This window comes from Gavia stellata, chromosome 3, assembly GCF_030936135.1.
Source record: "Gavia stellata isolate bGavSte3 chromosome 3, bGavSte3.hap2, whole genome shotgun sequence".
Lineage (NCBI taxonomy): Eukaryota > Metazoa > Chordata > Aves > Gaviiformes > Gaviidae > Gavia > Gavia stellata.
The window spans coordinates 33,267,773-33,276,929 of NC_082596.1; the positions used below are offsets into that span (position 1 = coordinate 33,267,773).

At 44.6% G+C, this 9,157-nt stretch overlaps 1 protein-coding gene across 2 annotated transcripts in view; it reads right to left on the bottom strand.

Annotated features, from left to right (window-relative positions):
* Positions 1–6,758, bottom strand: part of PKIA (cAMP-dependent protein kinase inhibitor alpha) — a 45,560-nt gene extending 38,802 nt beyond the window's left edge. The window contains exon 1 of one of the 2 annotated variants that reach the window (XM_059815304.1): positions 6,732–6,758. The gene's annotated coding sequence lies outside the window, so the exon portion shown is untranslated. Of the gene's footprint in view, positions 1–5,822; positions 5,841–6,731 lie in introns of those variants that run through there. The other variant, XM_059815305.1, reaches the window with a different exon arrangement.
* Positions 6,759–9,157: the final 2,399 nt, after the last annotated feature.

Here is a 9,157-nt window from a genome sequence, read left to right on the forward strand (position 1 = left end):
AAGTTGCCATCATCCCACTATTTTAAAACAAGAGTAACATAAACCAAAGGAAGGGTTTATGACTGAATCTCTCTTGCTGCATAAGGCTACACACTGCAGTTTGTTCTTTCTTACATTTAAAATGCACTTTTTTGATACCCAGCTATCAACTTTTATGTCTCCTGCTAATGGCACCAGTTCCTTCCAGTCTCACTGCAAACATATTATTGTACTGATCCTACAATGAAAATGAACCTAACAGGGACACAAGACATCAGCCCAAATGAACCATGTAATTAATAACTGGAAAAAATATGCATAGGAAAAAAACTAAGAAAGCAACGGAACAGAAACAGAAATTATCATGCTACTAAGCAGAGTTCCTAAGTTCTGACCATTGAACATTAGAAATAAATTCGCAGGAAGTATATCAAACAGTGACAAAGAACGAACCAGATATGGAACAGAGTCTGCATATGCAGAAAGAGTAAATAGACCAAGATGACTCTGTTCTTGAGGAAAAAGAGAATGTGATAAATGTGTGAAATCATGAATAGCGAGAAACTGAAAAGGAAACAATTGTTTAACATTTCTTACATCGTGACAATTAAAAGGGCCCCCAATTAAATCATTAGGCAACAAATTTTAAGGCCAACTAAAGATACTTCCTTACACTCCACATGCACTGAATCATGTAACTGCCAAAGGATACTGTAGAGGCTCAGAATATAAATCAGATCAACCGAACACATTTGGCGAGGACACCATGCCCCCTGCGATTAAACGTAATAGTGCAAACATTACTTTGAGCTCATGAAACTCCTAATCAATGCTGAGCGCTAAACACCGGGAGACTGTATCAAAAGATGATTATTCCATTTAATTTATGCATCCCTTCTCTAAGCGTCCTTTACTGGAATTTTGCCAGCGGTCTTATTTCAATAGCAGATTTATATTCTTACAGGCTAGGTCTATAATGATATGCCACACCGCTTTTCTGAATAAGAGGTTTTTGTCCATGCTATACAGTTTGAACAGGCATGTGACAGTCACAATTCTAGTGTGAACAACTATTTTCTAAATTTACTAGCTATACAAAACCCAGCCCAATCAATGCCAAATGTCATACACCACAGGGGGAAAAAAAAGTCTCCATATTTATTTAATTTAAAAAATTCACTTAAAATAAACAAAAAAATACACTCACGCTAATAGCTCCTAAGACCTTTTGCTAAACTTAAATAAGACACATCTTTCATTCCTTTTTTGTGCCTCAAAGCAAGCACCTTGGGAAGTCTGAAAGTACCAGTCTATTTATCCTGATCGCCCTTTTAAATTTGCATCTTAGTGAAGTGAGAATGATAGTGAACTGCTACTTATCAACAAGAATTTTTCATGGTCCACTTGTAACAGATGATTTCAAAGTAGAAATGCATTTTAATTTCTACTTTGACCAGGTTAGACAAAAAAAAATAATTTCAAAGACAAATCTAGACATTTACAGACCAGAAATATTAGTCAGAACTCTAGAAATTCTTTGAAAGCAAAATTGAGAATCCAAGTCACTCATTAGATTGGACAAAGAAAACAAGGAATTGAAACATTTGTTTACATAAATTTAGTTTAGTCAGTTTAGAACAGACTTTACTATGAAAAAAAATATTAGGAGACACTCTTGATCAAGGCTCAAGTTCTGCTTTTATGTACTTTCCCTCGCTTTTAAGTGTGAAAACTCTGCTTTTGAGCCTTGGCCTGAAGGAGTTCACATCAACTGAGCTCAAGACTGAGCGTAGAGAATCAGTGCACTCGTACTTTTTGCAGTTCTTTGGGTTGATCAGCTATCTGAATAGCAGCGGTCGTCTTCACAAAACACCTTGTACAGGACTCATTCACAGGTTTGTCATTAAGCATCATAGCTTTGACTCTTCCGTGAAGTTTGCCTCTCTCCTTACCTTCGAACAATCAACAAGTAAAGATACTGAACAGGAACCAATTTAAGACTGCTGCTGAAGTAATAATATCCTTTACCAATATGATCCACAGTATTTTAAGTGAGATTTAACATGTACTATAAATAGTATCATGGAAGGACCATTAATAAGCATCTGTGCTATTTTAAAACAACAGGTGGTGAGATCATTTCACCACAGTTATGTGCTCACCATATGTTTAAGTGGAAATTCTGTAGGAGGTAGAAGGCAAATGAGTGAATAGTTAGCAAATATATGTATTATATAATATACATAATTATATAGATATATTAAGATGTATATGATCTCATTAAAGCTGCAGCACATTTTACAGGCTAGCTAACAGCTGCCAAGATAACTTTGATATACCTTTGGGTCTTTTGGAAAAGTTGCTGGAACAAAGATGTGACAAGAAAAACAGTCAAAGTAAGAGAAACTAAAATTGTATGTTGGAATTAGATCTATTTGCTTATCACATCTGATGAATCACTGCGATATTGTGCAGAAGGAGATGCATAACTGTGCAAAGACCAGCCAGTTGCTTTAAAGTACTTCTGAACACAGGGCAGGTTAAGTTGTCCATAAATCCTGTAAAGCCAAAGAACAGCAACGTAGCCAATTTTAAAATTCATTTTAATAAAGGTTAGAAAACAAACCAAATTCTGCTAGAGAAAACTATATCCTGGATGACATGGAAATTCTTCCATTGCAGCTCTTCTGCAGAGTTCATGTTTTATACTTGGTTCACCCAGGGAAGAAGGGCAGAGATACCCTAGAATCATTTTACCACCACAGAAATGCAACCAGCTCAGAAATGTAACGTATCTTCAGTACGTTAGAGAGGACAAAGAACACTGTCATATCTTAAAGGTTCTACTGTATGAATTAAAGGAAGAGAAATGAAATTATTTGATCTGGCATTTGTCTGGGACATTTGCACCAACTCTCCCATGACAGAGTCCATTTTGTGTTACTTTCTCCTCAGATATGTGTGAATTTAAAGTCAGGGATATATACGGGAAGCATACAGTTCTTGTACAATCAGATTGTTTCTTTTATAATGCTGTTTTAATAGAGTAATTTTGTAAGAGTATATAACATGAAGTCTTTAGCAAAACTAGTCTCTCAACACATCACAAAATTAATACATATAAATGGATTCATGCTTGTGTTGCTGTCACATGCAGTCCTCTTCAACAGAAAGGCTTATATCAGCTTGCTTTGGCAAGAAGCATACATGAACTCTGCACTTCTATCTCCTTATTTCAGATATTAAACTCAGGGGCTCATTACCTGCTTTGTAAAGTGCTGACTTGATTAGTAAGTCTTGAACACAAGATAAAAAGATGCCTATCTTGTTCCCACCACTATTATATTATAAATGGATGAAACTCTTAGTTCTCCTTAACAATTGCTGCCTTTGCAGTTGACTGACCATTCACAAAGATCTTCTATTGACAATCATTAAAGAGTCCAACAGAAAGTCATCTGCATACTAGGAGATGAAGTTTAAGTTTATGCCTGGCATGTATTTCTCAGATAGGTATTTTCTCTCACCTAGAAATGTTAGCTACTGCACATAAAGGGCACCCATTTGGAAAGTGTCAATACATTTGTTCTTCAGAAGAAAAAAAAAAATGGTATCATTACTGTTAAAATACTCTTGATTGTTTGCACGTGCTAAAGTACACAGTCTTAGATTCACTGTGTAATACCTGTCCACTCACCCCCTGCTCAAGACTTCCTTTAAGGAATTCTTAATTTGGGGAAAATAAACCAACTCAAAGCCTAGTAACAACATAACTGAAAAATCATATGCTTGCTCTGGAATGTGGTCATTTCAGTTAGTTCAAACAGCGCTTAGAAACATCAGCTTTAAACGTTCTCATAGTAAGAGAAAATATATTAATTGAACTGTTTCATTTCAGCCCTTGGAAAAGATGACAAGTGAAGTCAAACCTCTGCAACTTCAAGTGCATTCAGGGTTACTAGGTTTTCCAGTTGGTTCTCCTAAGGAAACAAGCCTTATGCAAACATACCCATTTGGCCCCCACTCACAAATTTGGTCAAACGAACCTGCTGGTTCAAAGGCTGACTGTGGCCTAGAAACCTCAAGGATAATTAAGCTCTTACAAATTTGAAGCGCTAACCCAGATGAAGAGTTCCAAAACAGCAGACCTGCTGAGGAAAAGGCAGCTAAATTTCAGCTGCTACCCAGTCTGCCTGGCATCAACCAGCTGGCCAACTAGGCTGTTCTTCCAGTCAGCAGGGCTGTTGCCCCACATTAACCACAATAAAGATACTTTTCTTTGCTTGGCAGAGGTATGGAAGTTACTGTAAGAGAAGGAGGAAGAGGAGTTCTGGAAGAGAAGTCTGTCGGAAGTGGATTTACATAAGTTACACTATTGAACTAAATTCACACTGATAATTATATATACACATTTTTTTCTATGGACACATGAACTCTTGCATTTTACATGACTACACCGCCTGTTGTTGGAGAACACCTAAGATAAAGTACACGTAAGATAAAAACAAAAGCAATTCACATTTTCAGTGTCAAATGAATCAGAGGTACATTCACATCTATGATAACGTATGGCTCTTGGTCAACTAGTCCTGCACACCTGCCACCACATTGTTTTAAAAATGTTAACTAACAGTCTTGAAATATTATTTAGGTTTGCCAGGAAGCACAAACAGCTAAATTTACTGTGCTAATGTTGTGTCAACATTAGTGAGTACTCATACTACCCTGTATTTACAACAACAGAATGGGAGACCATTACTTGATGCTCTCTTCAGTGAAGAAATTGACTATATCGAACGGGTGGACTAATATGAGAAGTATCTGAACTCAGCTACCTGGTTTCTTTGTCCAGCCAAAGGTAATTAGAGGAGAAATCAGCAAATGACTACATTTAAACCACTGAGGCAGCCAGACATGTTTTTTTTCTAGAAAGGAAAAAACAGTAGAGATATCATAACTCAGACTACCAAGTGTTTTTTACAGGAACAAAGTAAACATTTGGTAGATGAAAGATACAGGTTTGATGGAATGAGAATTTTTTTCTAGCTTGAAATGCATACATCAGACGTGCCATGGAGTGCTTAAAAGGAACAAGCTTATACGGGGTCATAGTTAATAACTGTTCTTCAGAGCAAAGATTTTTCGGTTGAACTGATTTCTGACACTGCAATTCACCAGTCACTCTTTGTTTCACCCTTGTGAAACCTCAATTGTCTTTTATACACATTTCCTGTTTCTGTAGCCATCATTTGCATTCTGCGTACCCAGCAACAGTACCGAGGCAAATACACGTATTCAAATATCTTCCCAGAAATAATGACAACAGACCAAGCAACTGCCTGTTACTTCCCCAAGTATTACTTTCATCACTCTAGCACCATGACCAGAGGCTTCAACCACAACTGGGGATCCCACAACTGTACGAGCTGCTCTATGAACACAGAGGATAAGAGGATTCTTTAAGATGAATATACAAGTAAACAGACATTGAATAAAATATCCTTCAGCTTCCAATATCCTGCTTCCTTTCATTATGAACAGATTAATACCCTATCCTTTTCTTCCCAGAGGCACAATTATTGTTTTCGCTTCCAAACCAAACCACATAGAGCCATTAACCATGCAGATAGTGCTCATTCTAATGATCTGCCTTTGCATGCCAACCCTAGCCTCCTGTATTGACATGCCTGCTTTAGAGCAACCTTTTTTAGAGCAGAACAAAGAAAAAACAAAACCAAAAATCACCAACATATCAGACAGAGACAGAGGCCAGGCAGATTTTCCGCTTCTACTCAATTCCAAAAGACCATTTATCTAATGTTAAGACCTGTGTGTGTACATACCACAATGTGCAATGTCAATGGCCAAGCTACAATGCTGCACGTAATCTTGTTTTTCCACTTCTGAAGGTGATATGATGGAAGAGCAACTCACTAATTCTTCCATTTAACAAACAAAGGCATTTTAATTTTGCTGCTCTTTTGTTTGTCCCAAACCTTGTGCTAGATGATAAAAATGGAAGAAGGAAAAAAAAACAGAAACAGAAGTCCCCGAAAAGTCAAGAGAATCCATTTTGGTATAAGGGCTGGCTCTCCAACTTCTTCTACACTCCCTTTAGTTTCCTGTGAAGTGACTTCCAAATCCAGGCATGTAAATGAGACATCCTTTTTCGCTTCTGTTCCCCTGAAACCCTTCTGCCCTAAGATGTCTTCCCCGTCACTTGAGGAACGCACATCGGACTGGAGAGAGCAGAAGGAAACCCGGAGCACAGTTCTGCACCTGTCGCAGCGCTCCACAGTCCTTCCCGCTTTCGCGCCCGTCCTGTGCTACGCCGCAGACAACATGCTCCCTCCGGGCGAGCGAATCCCTTCTGACAAGGGTAAAGAAAGCAGCCCGGGCTGCTGAACAGAGAGCTGGCACGGAGCCACTGCACATCCTGGCAATAAAAGATAAAACGCAACACAGTGGCGCTTCTGAGAGGGCAGCCTTGGAGGCTCTCGGAGGGCACCGCAGGAGAAGGAAAAAGGAAGCCACATGCCTGAGCACAGCCCTAGACCCTGCCTGCACGCACGCAGCACGGCGGCTGTTGCCCAGGCCGCCAGCCCGGCCTTCCCCGCGCTCGCAGCGGGCCGGCGGCAGACGGGCAAGCCGAGGCGGGCAGCTCGCAGCGGCAGTGTCGCGGCTCCCTACGCGGGCAGCGCCGCAGCGCTCGCCGCCCGCCCCCGCACACGCCCCCGGCAGCTCCCGCTCACCTTTCCAGCGACCGGCTCAGCGCATCTTCCTCCCTCCCTCCCTCCCGCAGCGGCTGCTCGTGGCGCCCCAGAACCCCTGGGCTCGGCGGAGCGGGGTGCGCGGCGGAGCGGGGTGCCGGGCGCTGCCCCTCCCTCAGCCGGCAGCAGCTCCCGCTGTCACTTCACCCCCACATCCCGCCGGCGGCGGCGGCGGCAGCAGCTGCTCCTAAATTCACGGCGCTCCGGCGGCATGAAGTCATCCTCCCCGCCCCCTCCCCGGGCCGCTGCACTCCGCTCCCGCCGCAGAGGGGGAGACGGCCCCTCCGCCCCGCCGCTCGAGCCCCGGGGGGCCGTGGCGCACCCCCTGCCCCGAGGGGCCGGCACTCCCGCCGCACTACACGCACCTCGCTGCCCGGGAGACTGCGTGGGGCGGCACAGTCACCGGCGGCGCGGCTGCGGTCGGGGGTCCCTCCTCTGGCTCGGCGGCAGGATGGGCCGCTCCGCCCCGCGCCAGCCTCCCCCTCTCGGGAGTCCCCACAGCGGGCTGTGGTGCGCGCGGCACACCCGCCCCAGGGCCGGTGCTCCGCGGCCGGCTCCAGCCGCTGCCCCCGTGCCCGCACCGAGGCCTCGCCGCCCTGCCCAACCCGGTCGTACCGGGTTAAACGGCGAGGAACGGGGGAGGGCAGGCTCCCGCAGCGCTGCAAGGCCGGAGCCAAGGGAGAGGCTCCCCCCGGGGAAAGCTTTGTGTGCGTGTCTCTGCTTTGAAGGAAAATCCGCTGTAATCCCTCGTGCTTGTGTGTGGGCGCGCAGCTCTCCCCCTCCCCTCCCGGCCTGAGGGCGCGCAAGCGCTCCGCAGCTCGTGCCCCTAAAAAACGCCGCCGTTTCTGGGGTGGAGGGGAGTTTCTTCGCCAGTGGGCCTTGCTCTGTGCCCGGGAGGGGAGAGCAGAGGAAAGTCACCGCGCTCAAGGTCACCGGGACACACTTCTCCCTTAGCAAGGGCGTCCTGATATTTTTAAGATCCATCGGTAGGCAGCATGTCTATTTTTGTTACTTACAGAGTGCTGTGCACGCACTGGGTAACTGACAGGCTCGTGAAGAAGGCTGGATTCCTGTCACAGTTCACAATCCCACGAACCCGTCCCGTGTGCCGGACAAGTACAGCTATGTTGCTACATAAATAACACCAGCCAGTCCAGCTCAGATAGATACGTGTGTCATCAAATCATGATAGTCTGAGAGCTCTTCGTATTTCACGAGCAACGCAGGGTTGTCTCTGGTCAAGAACAGTCCTGCTGGACGAGCTACTAGGAAAACACAAATGTTGTGAGCACAAGCGTTTCCAAGATGCCATGCCGGCTCTGTTGACTGGGTAGCCAAGTGGTGCCTCAGCAAGGTTTTGGAGTAGACCCGAGTTGGAAATGTTGGTGTTTTCCATGGTGGTGAGATCTGAAACAGGAGAAGAGCTGCTTCAGTGGCCTGGGTGTAGATAGGAAGGTTGTCTAGTGGTAGAGGAAAGCAGAAAAGAGGAGAGGAATCTCATTAAGGTAAGGATCTTAATCTCTGTCTCTCAGATGGAATATAAAAACTCTGAGCCCAAGTTCCCTTTTGAAAATTCAGTGTGTTTATTTTTATAGTGGCTATGGTAAGGCTTTTAACTGTGCCAGTGTCTTTGATTTGATTCTCTGTACCTGTGCAGTCCTACAGTTGCACTAATTTTGGCTGCTCCTGTTTACTCCCTGCCTTGAACCTCTTCTATTGATTGGCATTGCAGACCTGAATGTGCAGTACTGGCAGCATTTCAACAGTGATATTTAATCTCTGTTTACAGAGTGCTAGGTTAGGTGATTAAAGGCTCATCTCTACATACACAGGAGGAGCTCAGGGGCACATGGGCAGGTGGGGCGAGCCCCAATAACCGGGTCAGAGAAAGGGAGCCCCTGCCCAGGCCCTCCCAGGGCTGTCCCAGGGGACCCTCAGCCCCATGGGGCTGGGACACACATCCAGCAGTCAACCAAAAAGCGCTGTGTGTTGCCTCACAGATTGAGGGGGTTACTGCCTAGGGGTACAGGACACATTATGGGATGCATAATAGGAAGAGCATTTGGGGATTGTACAAGGCTTATTATGGGATGTTTAGGACAAGAAACAAAGGTGGGGAAAGGAAGGGATCAAGGTGGTATGGAAATGAGCAAGTGTAGGAAAATAGTGGGATGAGGAGGTAAATAGGGCTAGTCCTGTGTAAACAGGTTGTTGGTCAGTACACTTGTCTGTCTATGACCTCTGCCTGACCAGTGCAATCTCTCCTGTCTTCTCACTAAACTCTATTTCCAACTCTTTTACTGGGTGAGAGGACTCCCTGTTCCGTGTGCGTGTATGTGTATGGGGTGTAAGCCAGCAGCAAGAGTCACACCTCAGGTCATAGGGACCCAGGCCAGGGAGGAGGACAG